This window comes from Bolinopsis microptera, chromosome 11, assembly GCF_026151205.1.
Source record: "Bolinopsis microptera isolate Bmic1 chromosome 11, MBARI_Bmic_1.0, whole genome shotgun sequence".
Lineage (NCBI taxonomy): Eukaryota > Metazoa > Ctenophora > Tentaculata > Lobata > Bolinopsidae > Bolinopsis > Bolinopsis microptera.
In genome coordinates, this window is record NC_087082.1 from 11169997 (window position 1) to 11184773 (window position 14777).

The 14777-nt window shown below is 38.8% G+C and overlaps 2 protein-coding genes across 2 annotated transcripts in view; both read right to left on the bottom strand.

Annotated features, from left to right (window-relative positions):
• The window catches only part of LOC134822924 (ATP synthase subunit a-like), a 28887-nt gene extending 15069 nt beyond the window's left edge, over positions 1–13818 (bottom strand). Inside the window, exon 1 of the mRNA XM_063834202.1 lies at positions 13815–13818. The gene's annotated coding sequence lies outside the window, so the exon portion shown is untranslated. The remainder of the gene's footprint in view (positions 1–13814) is intronic.
• The window catches only part of LOC134822799 (protein ABHD13-like), a 948842-nt gene that overhangs the window by 383261 nt on the left and 550804 nt on the right, over positions 1–14777 (bottom strand). The window lies entirely within an intron of this gene.

The following is a 14777-nucleotide window of genomic DNA, read 5'->3' on the forward strand; positions in this document are numbered from 1 at the left end:
AAGTTATAAAGTGGGGGTTCATTAGATACGGGAGGGGGTAAAAGTTAAAAGCTGGTGAGTCATTATGAGTACGGGGGGGGAGTACAATTTAAAACGTTAAACAAAGATCACTTTAACAACGAATAAACAGCCGAAACTCAGTGGCGTTACTAACAAGCAAGGGTCCACGACTGGGAGCAGGACACATCGCCTGGACACCGGACACCACTCTTACCCGCACATCTGCACTACAACGTGAAGTCACAGCAAAAATCGCAATACGTGTCTAAGCAGACTTCAGAAAGGGGGAGACTCACTTCGATTCTAGCACGGGAGATTTGCCACGGACTTTACTGAGTTACTGAATAGACTCTTTACCCCCATCTTTATCGTCTTGATATTATACTTATTGTCAACGTTATTTTTATTCGTTTTTTTATCCAACTGTTTTAATTGTTCAACGTTAGACAGGACCTAAAACTAATAGCCAAATAAACGGGCCCATTTATATACAGGGAGGGGAGTATCAAATTATATTGGCTTTGCCAAAACACACATTGAACTAAAGCTGATACAGATGCAGCTTCTTGAAGTATAAGCTATTAATTACTTTAGCCCGTAACAGTAACACCAAGGCTGGGTCACTTTTGGGTAATCTTTACCCCCGACACGTTAGTTTCCATGGTAACACGTGACAATGGTATCTTTATCTCTGCTCCGGTCTTTTTATAATTAATTAGGAATAGGATACACAAATACAAACACAAACTTGGGTGCGGGACAACAAAATGCAATTATGATATCGATTACTTAATCGGGTTAATATAGGATCAGACGAAGTTTTTCATTTTAGGACAGAACTTGAAAAGATCTGTAATGAACTGAGGGACAAAACAATATTTTACAGTATGTGATTGATCTAATTAATCGAAATTATTACAATTACACAAATTTTATTTACCCTGTGTTTTGGGTTCCACCCCAGCAACTTATCTATACTATATTTTAAACTTGACGAAATTTCCCCGGCAACGGGGACATAGAAGAAAAAACACCGACAATCGACCTCAAAATGTCCCTCTGGGTGAATCCCAAACCCAGCTCCAAATGGAGTTGGAAACCTCGCCCTGTTAGCAGGGGTTGTAGTAAAAGGATAGATATATGCTATAGCATTCTTAGAATTTTGATTTAGCTTTAGATTTTTTATAATTAACGTCGGAAGTGAGGTTAAATAATCGTTGAATAATGCGTTATTTTAGCAAAGGTTTACTGCGCTGTTGCGTAGCAACGATAACAAGAAATGCGGCCGCTTTTCTTTTGTGGATGGCCGCTCAATTTCCCGATCCGTGATGGCGTATTTATCATTTTCCATACAACCTGGGGACGGCCCAGTCTTACTGTTTATATAAACATGCAAAATGGCGAAGTGACATGCCGACTGCCGAGCGCCGCCCAGTTAACTATAATTCTATATTGAATTTGAAAATCGTGTATACTTCTATGTAACCATATGTTTATTGTTTATGCACCTGACACGGATCTGTGCAAACAATAGTAATACTAACTCAAAATAATAATAATATGCTATCAATTAGTGCCAGTGGGATACGCATCCTGATGAAATTAATCAATGTACTTGGTTCGGTTCAGCGCCGCGCGCCAACAATTATATAATTCAGATTATCACGCAAAATTTAAATTGCGCAGGTAGTCACGTGGGCGATAACAGTGCTCGCAGGCACGTACGCCGTACGCACGCACGCACGCAACGCTCGGTTTCGCAAAGCACCATATACAAAAAAAAAACCTCGATCGCTAACCCTTGTCCTTGACTCTTTTGTGCCTTCGGCACGAGTCATGGATCGGGAAAAAATGCACGTGCGCGAGCAAGAACATCTTAACTACGCGCGTTGTTTATGCTGTATGCTACGTCATAACTTCAAAACTAGCTCACATTTACGCTCACGCTATGATTTTATATTCATAACTTTGGTTGTGATTGGTATTTTTTGATGCGGTAAAAAGTATCGTTTGGGAATCCGATACTAACAACGCTGTCGCCATTGTTAAATAAATTCCATTATGTCTACTAGTACTGTATAACAGAGCTGTATGATGAAGAAAATTAAAACATAACTGTTTTTTAAAAATTTCCTCGAACAAAGCTTTCGACTAGCGGGTTTCTAGTACAAAATTTAGTACACGCCGACAAATTTAGTCTACCATAAATTTAGTCAAACTTTTGACATTTTGTAAACCAAATTTCATGAGACTAATTTTTTGGCGACTAATTTCAAAGGAGACCAAAATTTCAGTAGAGCAAATATGACATGAATATTATTAAGCTAATATTGTTTATAATTAATATATGACATCACCGTTCCTACTGCACAAAACCATACCAAATCCTATTGCATTTTGATTTAAAGGGTTATATTAGAGCTCCTCTTGGACATTACATTTTAAACGATCCATCCCAATGCATGCTCTGTTGAAAAGGCTGAAGGATCATATCGATGTAAAAATGGTAAAGTCCGAAAAAGGGTGAAAAGGAAAATGAAAAAGTGTACGAAAAACTTAGTGATACAGAGTCACAAACTCTGGATCTGATGTTATTGAAATTCTTGAGTAATGCTTGCAGCTTAATCTGTAATGCTCAGACGGGGTATACTAAATTTGTCTTTTCGAAGGGTAAAGGGAAGGGGAAAATTTGGGTCTGGGAAAAGCCCGAAAAATGTGACAAAAACCCTGTTTTTCCCTGTAGACAAAAAATTTGCAAATTTTGGGGGACAAAAAATTAGGGAAACCCCAAATTTAGGGGAACCAAAATTTTTTGGCCCTAAGGAAAGCTAGTGCCTAGTCCCCTAGTAAAACTAAAGTAACAAAAGACAAGGGTCCCGTTCAGGGGGAAAACGTTCCCTTTTTGGCCCCCCCCCCCGGCTAAACTAAAAAAAGCGCCCCCCTTTCGGAGCGCGCTCGGCTTCGCTCGCGGGTTTTTCCGGGGGCCCTTTTGCCATCACAATTTTTTAATTTTAAAACGGAATATAAATGTGTGCCAATAAAAAATTTAAAATTTTGGAAAGAAAAGAAGCCCCCGCGAAAATAATTTTACTTTGAAAGGGCCGCGCGATTTAGTAATTAAAATCGCATAATTTGCGTATGATTGTTTTCGCTTTTGGGTAAAATATTATCTGGGTGATACATGTTAACGGTTGTGTTTGGGGGATATGCAGAGGGGACGCCCGGCTTTTAGGGAAAAATTTAAATGAAAACTGTGGGGGGAACATAACCCGATAATCGGCTTATAATGAAAAGTGGGGTTACAAAAATTCAGAAGCTTGTTCGCTTTTTTTGTCGTTTGACATTATAGAAAGGGGAAAAGGGGGTCGATTTAAAGGGGTTTCCCCTTTGGATTTGAATTTTTCAAAGGGATTTCTAAACGGAATATGGTAGTTGGCCCCCTACAAACCCAAAAAAAATTTAAAACTTTTTGGCCAATTTTTATCTCAACAGAAAAAACATTTTTCCCAATTTTTTTTACCCCCTTTTTGTACCATTTTTCCCTGGTTTCCCCAAATATCTTTATTTGGGAACGTCTTAGAAGGCGAAAATTAACCTAGAATGTTTATCTTACAGGTTAAACTTTTGTATAAAAAAATTTTTAAAATTGGACAATCCCCCTTTAATTGGATAATTACCAATTATTTAAATCAAAAAAAAAAAGGTTGAAAATTTTTTTTTGGGTTTAAAATGATTAAAAATGTTTGAAAACACGGAGAAAGGGAGTTTTTAGAAAAACTTAAAAAATTTTTTTACTTAAAATTTTTTTTCGAGATTTCAAAAAAAAAGTTTGAAAATTTAAAAATATTTTTTCCGCCAAAAGTGTCGAATTGCATGAAACGTGATAAAAATGTCTTGCAGAAAAATTTCGAAGATTTTTAGATTGAGGAATACTAAAATCATCAATATTTGAAGTTGAGTCAGTAAATCTCGACATATTTTAGTAATTAGGAATAGCTTAGCGGAAAGGGCTGGACCTGAAAAAGGTTAACGACACAATATTAGAGTTTCGTAACTAATTACAATACAGCTTTATCAAATTCCACATAAAGAAACAGCAAAAAAGGACCATTTAAGATCGAAACCGATTTTACCTGCTGTACTATCATTGTTATTGATTTCAATGATCAAAACCTCTGTCAATCTTGCCAATCTATACCGGGTATCTGAATGTACCGGACCTCTTATTTACCTCTATAATTAGACCCAGTTGTGCAAGAAATGCGATTTCTCACAGGGTTTCTTTAAACTGTGCACTTTTTATCACTCTCGCAACTCGCAAGAGGCCTGGTATTATAGGGGGGGTATAGGAAGCGAGTGTACATATACCTTCCATCATCCATTGTGGCTTTTTTGTATTGTGAATGCGCATGCCGCTTCGTTTGCTATGCCATATACCTCGAATAACCCCCATATGTCATTGCCAGGGTCGGGATAGAGCTGGAGATAGCATTGAAAAGTTGCTAGAAATAGCTAGATTTAGAGTAAACTGGTGGTAGCTGGTGGTGCTAGCATGGATGTAGCAGAACGTAGCTACACGGGGTTCGGTTGGAGTTGGTTATTTTAATGGCCAAAGAGTGCCGAACTAAAGTTACTTAAGATTGCAGTTTAGGGGCAGTGTAAACCACGTGTAGTCAGGGACACAGAGCTACAGTGCAGGAGTACTGCAATAGAACAGTGCAAGTGATACAGTCTGCAACAGTAAAACGCCGACGAAGCTAGACTTAGAGTGAACTGATGGAAGCTGGGTGGTGCTAAAATGGAGGTAAGCAGAACGTACTACATGATGAAAACAGGAAAACTAAGGCTGGGTTGAGACCTAAAAAGATGTGAATCTGTCCTGATAGATCCAGTGAAGAGCGAGTAGCGAAGATTTTGATCACTAACCTAAAGCTCTAAACAAGAAGAGGGCTAAAGAGACTCACTTTGATCAATAAATCCGGTACGGGCAGAGGTCTGTAGCCTTGATAAGAAGATACCATGAAGAATTCATGCAGAAAAGTCGATTTATATAAAGGGTTTCTTTGGATCTAAAAAGGGTGGGTCAGTCTCTCTGTTTTCATAAGATTCTGAGGAATGCTGTTAAGCTCAGGACGGTGATCTTAATAGGTCGGATACTGTATCTGGTGCTTCCAGCCCACCCTTGTCGCTTGAAAATAAGTTCCTCACCCCTCCTCTTCCAAAATACAGTTACCAGAGCATGAAACTCTTCTTCCTCCTCTTCTTTCAACACAAACAACAATCAGGGTTCCAGCTACTCTCCTCCTCTGCAGCATCAATCTTATCTCCTTCTTCGGAGTTTTACTGTTGCAGACTGTATCACTTGCACTGTTTTTTGCAGTACCTCCTGCACTGTAGCTCTGTGTCCCTGACTACAACCGTGGTTTACACTGCCCCTAAACTGCAATCTTAAGTAACTTTAGTTCCGGCACTCTTTGGCCATTAAATAACCAACTCCAATGAAACCCCTTGTAGCTACGTTCTGCTACATCCATGCTAGCACCACCCAGCTACCACCAGTTTACTCTAAATCTAGCTATTTCTAGCAACTTTCAATGCTATCTCCAGCTCTATCCCGACCCTGGCAATGACATATGGGGGGTTATTCGAGGTATATGGCATAGCAAACGAAGCGGCATGCGCATTCACAATACAAAAAAGCCACAATGGATGATGGAAGGGTATATTTACACTCGCTTCCTATACCCCCCCCCCCCCCCCCCTATAATACCAGGCCTCTTGCGAGTTGCGAGAGGTGACAAAAAGTGCACAGTTTAAAGAAACCCCTGTGAGAAATCGCATTTCTTGCACAACCTGGGTCTAATTATAGAGGTAAATAAGAGGTCCGGTACATTCAGATAACCCGGTATAGATTGGCAAGATTGACAGAGGTTTTGATCATTGAAATCAATAAAATGATAGTACAGCAGGTAAAATCGGTTCGATCTTAAATGGTCCTTTTGTGGCTGTTTCTTTATGTGGAATTTGATAAAGCTGTATTGTAATTAGTTACGAAACTCTAATATTGTGTCGTTAACCTTTTTCAGGTCCAGCCCTTTCCGCTAAGCTATTCCTAATTACTAAAATATGTCGAGATTTACTGAACTCCAACTTCAAATATTGATGATTTTAGTATTCCCCAATCTAAAAATCTTCGAAGTTTTTCTGCAAAGCATTTTATCCACGTTTCATGCAATTCGATCACTTTTGGCGGAAAAAAATATTTTCAAATTTTCAAACTTTTTTTTTGAAGTCTCGAAAAAAATTTTAAGTGAAAAATTTTTGAAGTTTTTCTAAAAACTACATTTCTCCGTGTTTCAAACGATTTAAATCATTTTAAGCCAATAAAAAATTTTCACTTTTTTGGTGATTAACTAATGGTAATTATCCAATTAGCTGATTGTCCGATGTAAAAATTTTTGATACAAAAGTTTTACTCTTGATAAGATAAACATTCTAGGTTAATTTGCAGCCTTCTATGATGTTTCACAACTAAAGATATTTGGCAAACCAGAAAGGTGGTACAAAGGTGGTAAAAAGTGGTAAAAGTGGTGTTTCCGTTGAGATACAAAATTGGCAACAAGTCTAATTATGTTCGTAGGGGTCCTAACTACCATATTCCGTTGAGAAATCCTTGTGAACATTCGAATCCAACGGAATACCACTTTTCCCCTTACTATTAGACATTACATCCGAAACAGCCCGCAGCCGTTAAGTAATTTGTCATTCGTCTGATTAGTGATGTTACTGTTAATTTGTGATAAACAACGAAACAATTTGTGAATTGTGTGTATTATATATTGTTAGTGTAACGAGGAGAACTGTTTTAAGCTGCTGTATATGTTACAAAAATGTATATTATATAAGGTTACCGGTTGTTCATGTAAATTGTAATCATCAATGGGCCATGGGGTAAAATATCAAATATGCCGTACTAAGTTTACGCGAACATTTAACATTATGCGAATGTATGTTATTATGAATATCCTCACAGCTGGTCGAATATGTACTATGTAGAACTGCATTGGGAGTCTGGAAGGTGTACAATCAATTTTTACTACTGAGTTGTTTTAGCAGTTTCTACTTTTAGCTCAGTCTTTATTACGAGGAACTGATTCAGTGGAGATAAGTTAATTTGTAGAAACTCATTGTTCAGTGGGTCGATTGACTGAACACGTTTGCACTTGGTATTTAAACTTACCAGTAGTTTATTTATGTATGTACCGATGATAATTCAATTAGGATAACAACTAGGTAAGCCGTAAGTCTAATTCAAAACACACCGACACCGTACACTCCAGTCTCCAATCAATATTACTATTTGGTAGACCGGGTATTTTGGCGGGAATTCTGTTCCCACGGCACTGTTCTGATAGAAGCTACTGCTACTAATGGTCCCAGAGGAACGGTCGTAAAGTAGCCAGACTTCTTGTCTCCTGTACTGGCTGACACATGCGGATTATAGTTGGAAATTTCGCTATGATATAAATATAATTGCTTATTGCTCTCGGAATTGAACAAACTCCTACTTATCTAGATACTTTCTAAATTCGTTAGAGTTTCATGGACTGGGGAAAAATAATCGGTACAGTCTCCCTGCATGGCATACACAGCTGACTAACACAGTCACTCAAATTTTAGAATTATGACTATTACCCTAGTTCTCTAAAATCCTTATAGTTTTGGCTATCATCCTAAACTAAAGGAATAGCTGATTGGATGTACAGTGCTCACGTCATGATTTTAAACAGTGGTATAGGTTCTTGAACAGTGGCGGATGAATGTACGGTTAGAAACTTTCTGCTATTACAACTTATGTCATATGTGATAATTTTGAATTGTTTTCATTGCTTAATTACACAAGCAGGGAGCTGGGAGACTGTTACCGTGAGTATTTAAACATTTGCAGGTTCATTTCCATAAATGTCCATCAATGACTGGACTTACACAACTTTACAGTTAACTTTAGAGAAACTCATAAGTCCATTTATCTCAAATTAAGCTGTTAGTGTCCATGATCAACCTGTGGCGACAATGAGTAATATAAAAAGTGTATTTTTAGATTAAAGTGCTAGCTCAGAGTTTTAGAATTGTATGGATTAAAGTTGGTTGTTTAGCCATCTAACAATCGATCGTGCTGTAATATATGGCCAGAGAATAATAGGGTCTTGGAAATTCTATAGTTGTTCTGAATTGAGCATGACCTGCAAGTCTGGGCCTTCGTTGGGTGATCTTTGAGCTGACTTGAGAAGTTCACTGTACAGGCTGTGGTTGCTGACATGGTCTCGATATTGATTGATGGTTAAGGGCCATTCATAACATTCGCGATAACAACCATCAACCATCTCCAAGCCTTTTCTGTCAAAGTCTCGGAACCGTACAAAAACACACACTCGACAAGTGCTGTAAACACTCTGATCTTGATAGACTCCTAAGCTTATAACCTTTTTTTCTGCGTGTGTGGCATGCTCCCCATGCTCTTGATTCCCAACCTGTTATCACTCTCACTATCTCTGATTTCTGGATCCCAGATAGATGAAGTCTTCGTCTTCCACATGCTCTATTGTACTGTTACCCAGGGATTGATGGAATCATGGTTCTCGATGTTCTGAGTAATGAATTTGGTCGGGACTGGTAATAAATATCATTAAACTGCTGTTAACTAATTGAAGGTAAGGTACAATATCGTGCACAGTGTTGTGATGGTGACCTATATATTATACAATTTTAAAAGTTTGGGGTGGAGCTGACCTCACTGTAAGATTGTCCCTTATCTAATGCTGTTTGTTTAGGGGGGTTTTTTGGGGGGGGGGGTGGGGGGGGGGGGGGGATGGGTGGGGGGGGGGGGGGGGGTTTTTAAATGTTTTTTTTTTATTTGGGGGGGTTGGGGGTTAAATTGGGGGGGGATTGGTTTTTTGGGGGTTTTTGGGGGTTTTCAGTTGTTTGCCCCCACTTTTTTTTGGGTTCCCCGGTTGAAAAGGGAAAGGCCCGTTGAATTTTGGGTTCCCCCCCCTGATCCCCCCCAAAAATACCCTTTAATTTTAAAGTTCCCGTTTTTAAAAAATATTTGCCCCCCTTTAACATTTGAAATTTCCCCAAAAAAGCCCCCTGTTTTAAAATGCCCCACCCTGCCGAAGCCGATATGTGTGGAGGGGGTGGTTTCTCCCTGTTAGGGAGAGTTGGGAAAGTATGAAAACCCCCGAAAATGTAAAGGTTTTTAAAATTTAAACCTGAAAGGGTTTAAAATTGTGCATCTGTGGGAAAATTTAAATTAGGGTTTTTTCCAAACCCCCTGGTTTAAAAATTTTTAGGGAAGTTGGGTTTCCGATTTTCTTTGGGAAATTAAACCCCTTTCCCAAATCGGTTTCGTTTCCCGGTGGAAGAAAGTCATGGCCCCCAAAATTCCCAAGCCCAAAAGTGGAGTCAAATTTTACGCTTGGGGGAAAAATGCCCAAAAAAAACTGGCCAGCTCCACAAAACCCGACCGACTGAAGAAAATTTAAAACTTTTCCCACGGACTTGCCAGCCTTCAAATTGTTTTTGGTGCCAATTGGGAAAAACTGAAAAGGCCCCAGGGGACCCAGCAAAATGGCAACAAAAAATCCCCCCCAAAAGGGAGTAAAAAGCACGGGGACTTTATCCCCACTACTCGGTTTTCAGTAGGGCTTTAAAACATCCCATATTTCACCAAAAGAAATTCCCAAGAACGTATCAGGGCCGTCAGAACTCGTTACGAACTAAGAAGAGCGATCAGACGACCCGTCTGGAAGCTATTTCATACGGAAGGGTGAAATAGTGAAGGCTGATAAATGAACTTGAAGATTTTGTATCGTGTGAAATGTTTTGTCTGTGCATTTACGAGTGTGCCTCTCGATTTATCATATATTTTGACCACAGCTTACAATTAATGATTTGCTTTTAATTTTGTTATATTGAGTATCACAGATCACATTTCATTCTTGCTTGAAGGGCCCATCTTTTGCGAGCGTGACTTGTCATGCATTCATCGTGTTTTGGTGTCCCGTCATTATTTACAGACGGAAGCCCGAAGCATGTTTTTACCAGTTTTATTTTCTGATCGATTTATTGCTGTTCTGTAAATTCTGAAAAGATTTTCATTAAAAAAAAGCCAGTACTGAAAAATCCTTTAGCAAACTGAAGCTATTTAAAAACTCCGAAGCACAATGGGTAACTAAACGATTTACGATAGATTAAGCAGTTCACAGTTTAGCCATCATCTCAATCGAGAACTTAACAGCAAGACAACTTGACAAGAAAGAGCTGGCCAAATTTGATGCTCTTTCCAAACCTAAGAGAGTTGCTTGGAATATGAACTGTACGGTAATGTAAATATTTAAATGTATTATCGAAAAATGTAATTTGTTTTTTATTTCCATATTTTTATTTGTTATTGCTACCTGTTAGATGTTGGTGTTTTATTTGTGAAGTATCATAATACTACAATAGGTGACTGCCGATTAAATTGGGATCTAAGTTAAAAGTAAACATTGATATATAAAATTGCCAGAAAATCAAAACATTCTCACGCGCGAATTTTGTGTACCACGTTTGTATAACAATTGCAATATCGTTATCACTTACCACGTGTTTTTTGCGCGCGCTGGCTGCTTGCTTTGCACTATATTTAATTTTAGAATTTTACAAATCTTAGAACAGTAGCACGATATTTAACAACTTTTGCACCTTATATACCAAGTATTTTATTACCGGGGGCGCCATATTTCTAGGGGGCGCCAAATTATGAGGGGGCGGCAGAATTTTGGCGCCCCCCTCTCACGGCGCCCCCCCGCATAGCGGGGTCTGCGGGGCCTTACGTTACGCCACTGGTGCCGTTCTCCATGCGGTTCGGCTTCGTATTAGAGATTCCTTAAGCTCTTAAGGTAAGCTAATCGAGAATATACGACTTCAATTAGTCTCCGTCGTACTCCGTTTTATCGAATCGCATCTACCTGGATATAAATTATAATAGCTTATATAAGTTAAAATATAGTTATACAGTTATACGTACATTTGAACAAAACTCATAATTGGGTAGAGTGGACCGCTTTTCCTATTCATTCACGGCTTACGAATTGTAATAAGTTTCGATCAATTACATCAATCACATGCTGTACAAATCTCTTTGGGTTGCTTTTATATCAGGTCGATACCTAGTATTTCGGGATAAGGGCGGTATAGTTAGTGTCAAATTAGCTGATGTTTATTGAATCTTTATTGCCGAGTACAGCTGCCTTCGAACAGTTCTTCTTAATTTATCACAATTGTAAATGAATGGGAAAAGCGAGCGACCGATTTCATTCTCGGTATCATTTTGCATTTGCAGACAGTCATTCAAATTAATATCATTTCCTTTTGTTTGGGAGCCGGAAAGAGAGACACTGGCAGCGATCCAAGTCCACTCTACCCAATTATGGGTTTTGGTCAAATATCATCTCTTTTTGATAATTTATGTCAGGGTACTTTACTAAGTCGAAATATAAAGTGATAACTTCATTAATAAGGAGGTAATTTCAACGATTTCGAAATTTTACCTTTGAAAACATTTCCTTGTGTTAAGATAAGCATATCTGTCGATCACTGACTGAATATGCCACTTTATACTCATTCAAGTTGGCATTAAATTCATATATACCTTAAGAACGACAAATAATTTGTCTATCATAAATTTAGTCAAAATTTTGACTAAAATTTTTGTAAACCAAATTTATTGAGACTACATTTTTGGCGATTAATTTAGAAGCAGACCAAAATTTCAGTAGAGCATATATTAGGTAGTGCGCCATCGACAGTGAGCCGCGCGTGCCGACTGTAGGATGGTTTTTTAGCGCTAATTTCGGCGGATGATGATTAATCACTCTACACTCGACTGTCACGTGACTTTTTCAACCCGTTCTCTAGCTAGTTCTGAACGACTTTTCGAAACCCTAACCCTCTAATCTGATCCCAACCCTAACCCTAACCCAATCCTTAACAAAAACATATGCTGAAACCCTAACCCTAACGAGAAATTAGACTAACTTCCTTATATGGTCATATCACGTGATCGATACAGTTTTTCGCCAATATCTCGTCAGGGGAGCATTTTAACCCTATGTCATGGGGGGTGATTCGGAATCAGCGTCCGTAAATACATCGATTGAAGTGGGTTACAACCGTCGGGGGCCCTTTTAGAACAATCTCGAAGATCGACTGTAGAGTGATTTAGCACGCTCGAATTTCGGCCAGCACAATTTTCTTCAAACAAATAAATATTAAGTATCCTTCCCAACTTCCAATTGCAACAAAAATTGGTAAGCTTACTCATAGACTTACAAGGAAAGTGTCCGAAAAATTTAAAGCATATCCAACCATCAAACATTATGTTACAGCTAAAAGCAGCGTATTTTGCCCCATTTTGATCACTATATCAACTCCGATATCCACCAAATTTTTCGGACAGTTGTCAAAGCCCTATTGGAAGGTCGTCGCCAATTTCCAGAATGATCTCATTTAAGGAACTGAAGATAAATCCGAATAATACGACCAAAATGGTCAAATTTGGACGAATTTGGTCAAATTACGCGACTTTTACAGCTACTTTTGCTCCAAAAGCCGCGCACCATCAAATATGGCACCTAGGCGAAACTCACTGATCTTTCCAAAAAGGTATGACAAATTTGGTATTGTGAAAATTCTCACAGTCTCTAGAAAACAGTGGTACAAAAATTTTTAAAATCCGAGCAAGTTTATTTTTATCGTGCACCCCCTACATATATGGATTTACGTACTTTAGTTCGACATGCACTATAGTTCGACAATTTAAGTTCGCCTGCAGATATCATCCCTGTCGAACTTCGGTAAGTGTCGAACTAAAGTACAGGTAGCGTACTCGATCTAGTTCAACAAATAATTTCTGCTTGTAGTCCAACGGTTATTACCGGGTCCTCATCAATACTGATATGATGCTTAAAGCATGGAATATTTAATGCACGATAACCTGCATTTGAGGAAGATGACCTTTAACGGGTGATACTTACTTGTAAAATATTTGTTTCAGGACCGTCGACGAGGATCCAACTCGGCGCGCGTCTTGGTAGGTTATAATTATAAACCTACAAAATGACTTGTGATTATATGAATATGATCATCAAAGCTGGTCATAATATTTCGTATCTATTGTCATGTTTTTACACAACTTTCATAATCGCGATCATCCCAGGAAAAGTTACCGGCTGGTGGTGGTACTAGAGTTGGTTTAATTTAAACAAACGGCTTGACCTCGCGCGCGACAACAAGCATGATTTGCACGCGTGGCGTATTCGATTGTTCAAGCAGCTTCCACGTGACACAATTCAGCCAACCAGAGTACCGGAATCCGCAAAGTTAAAGTTGCAAACTTTTGATCGGCCCGGAAGGGGACTTTTCTGGAGATTTTGAGATAACTCAACAATTACGTTGTCTTGAATTTTCCTCCTGAAGAGGTAACGTTACTTTTAAAAGAGGCCAGGAACATGTTACAAAAACCGGAAGTCTCCAACTCTTTTACTTTCAAAGTTAAGCCCCATCCGGTCAGGGTTCCTGGGATAGATACTGATCTACTGATATTTTGACATTTTTTACAGCTTAACACATAACAATTGCCTTTTTTTGACGGATGTTACTCGTCTAAATTTCTTCGAAGTAGCGCCGCCGCTTTCTTCTCGAAGTAGCGCGCGCCGGGCCAGATCATTAACAATGGTCAATCTTTTTTGCCCATTGAATGAAAAATTAATTTACAAATTATTTAATAAAAGATGAAAAAAATTTAGATGTTTGATGATTTTGAATGCCTTCGAGCGTTCATTTTAATGTTCAATAAAATATGCTGTTTTATAGCAATAATATATTTGAGATTATGTTATATGCTATTGTTTTGCCTATCGCTCCCTTATCTGTTATCTAACTAGACTATCACTAACGCGAACGAGCTAGTTTAACGAATATTTGTAGCGCGATGCACTACTGGGTCGCGCCGCGCATCAAATAATTCTTCTCGCAACCACTTCGGTAGATCGGCGAGATGCACCACTGTGCCTCACCGAGCTGCGAAGGATTGACATCGTGAATCAAAACGAATATATGACATCTAACTTAGCTCTACTTGTCCATTGTTAATGGACTAGCCCGGCGCGCGCTACTTAGCTTCGTAGCACTTGCCTCGGCTTGTACTGTAGGGAGTGCACCATATAAAAATAAACTTGCTCGGATTTTAAAAATTTTTGTACCATTGTTTTCTAGAGACTGTGAAAATTTTCACAATACCAAATTTGTCAAACCTTTTTGGAAAGATTAGTGAGTTTCGCCTAGGTGCCATATTTGATGGTGCGCGGCTTTTGGAGCAAAATTAGCTGTAAAAGTCGCGTAATTTGACCAAATTTGACCAAATTCGTTGATTTTTGTCGTATTATTTGGATATATCTTCAGTTCCTTGATTGTAGCGCAATGCACTACTGGGTCGCGCGCGCATTAAATCATAAATAATGCTTCTCGCAACCACTTCGGTAGATCGGCGAGATGCACCACTGTGCCTCACTGAGCTGCGAAGGATTGACATCGTGAATCAAGTTCCTTGAATGAGATCATTCTGAAAATTGGCGACGACCTTAACCAATAAGGCTTTCACAACTGTCCGAAAAATTTGGTGGATATTGGAGTACAGTTGATGTAGTGATCAAAATGGGGCAAAATACGCTGCTTTT